This window comes from Lolium rigidum, chromosome 7 (genome assembly GCF_022539505.1).
Source record: "Lolium rigidum isolate FL_2022 chromosome 7, APGP_CSIRO_Lrig_0.1, whole genome shotgun sequence".
NCBI classification, from domain to species: domain Eukaryota; kingdom Viridiplantae; phylum Streptophyta; class Magnoliopsida; order Poales; family Poaceae; genus Lolium; species Lolium rigidum.
This window is the reverse complement of record NC_061514.1, coordinates 174,099,431-174,101,287: the sequence shown is the minus strand read 5'-3', so window position 1 is coordinate 174,101,287 and position 1,857 is coordinate 174,099,431.

Sequence of the window (1,857 nt, the reverse complement as noted above, 5' to 3'; positions counted from 1 at the left end):
ATTTATGCTCGATAGTGGGTTCATGCTGCATTGACACACGGGACGAGTGACGAAAGTTCTAAGGTTGTCGTTGTCTTGTTGCCACTAGGGATAAAACATTGGCGCTATGTCCGAGGATGTAGTTGTTGATTACATTACGCACCATACTTAATGCAATTGTACATTTGCTTTGCAACTTAATGCGGAGGGGTTCGGACGATAACCTGAAGGTGGACTTTTTAGGCATAGATGCGAGTTGGATGGCGGTCTATGTACTTTGTCGTAATGCCCAATTAAATCTCACTATACTTATCATGACATGTATGTGCATTGTTATGCCCTCTCTATTTGTCAATTGCCCGACTGTAATTTGTTCACCCAACATGCTTTTATCTTATGGGAGAGACACCTCTAGTGAGCTGTGGACCCGGTCCATTCTTTAATCTTGAAATACAAATCTGCTTGCAATACTTGTTTCTACTGTTTTCTCTGCAAACAATCATCTTCCACACAATACGGTTAATCCTTTGTTACAGCAAGCCGGTGAGATTGACAACCTCAGCTGTTTCGTTGGGGCAAAGTACTTTGGTTGTGTTGTGCGGGTTCCACGTTGGCGCCGGAATCCACGGTGTTGCGCCGCACTACATCCGCCGCCATCAACCTTCAACGTGCTTCTTGGCTCCTCCTGGTTCGATAAACCTTGGTTTCTTTACGAGGAAAACTTGCTTGCTGTGCGCATCATACCTTCCTCTTGGGGTTGCCCAACGAACGTGTGAAATACACGCCATCAAGCATATTTTACGGCGCCGTTGCGGGACTGAAGAAAAGCTACACCATAAAGATTTCTAACTCCCACGTCAACTACACGCCAGCATATTTTCGGCGCCGTTGCGGGGAGATCAAGACACGCTGCAGGGAGTCTCCACTTCTCAATCTCTTTACTTTGTTTTTGTCTTGCTTTATTTTATTTACTACTTTGTTTGCTGCACTTATATCAAAACACAAAAAAATTAGTTGCTAGTTTTACTTTATTTACTGTCTTGCACTCTATATCAAAAACACAAAAAAAATTAGTTTACTTGCATTTACTTTACTTGATTCATCATGTTTCCTTTTAATTTTGCCACAAAAAACATACCGGTAGGACAAGGGTCTATAATTGGAAGAGATAATATAGAAGAATTTTTCACCCATGTTAGTATGCATGAAGATCTTAAAGATATACCACTTGCAAAAGTCTGTCCCTACTTATGAAGATGTCTCTATTTGTTTAGTGCGCATGATGGAAGCTAGATTTATTAGTCTCAACCCCATGATACAACACATGTTTCTTACACTTTACGATATGGAGCGGGGAGAGAAGAGAGATTTTGTTCTAAAAGTCTTAGTGCGAGAATTTGAAGATATAGCTATAGAAGCTAGAAAAGTTTTTATTAAGCATAAGAGGCTTGGCTTTTATACCGACTTTAAAAGAACACTTGAAAAAATGGATATGTATAGAATGAAATATACTTGATAATGCTAATGATGGTGGGGAGATCAAAGCACCAATACCATGTAAACTCCTAGCTATGAATGATGCACTAGAAAATAACTATACTTGGCTTGTTCTCGAAAATTTGTTCGATGAGAGTAGCAAGCCCAAGACTAATGAAAAGGAGACGCTGAAACTTATGTATCCAATATACTATGCATGGTTGAGAAAACTCCAAACCCCGCTGTAGGTGCACCACCCTTCGATAACACTTGAGTTACACTTTTCGCGCCTAGCTGAAAGGCGTTAAAAAAGCGCTTATGGGAGACAACCCATGTTTTTACTCCGAGTATTTTTGTTTTATATTTGATTCTTGGAAGTTGTTTACTACTGTAGCAACCTCT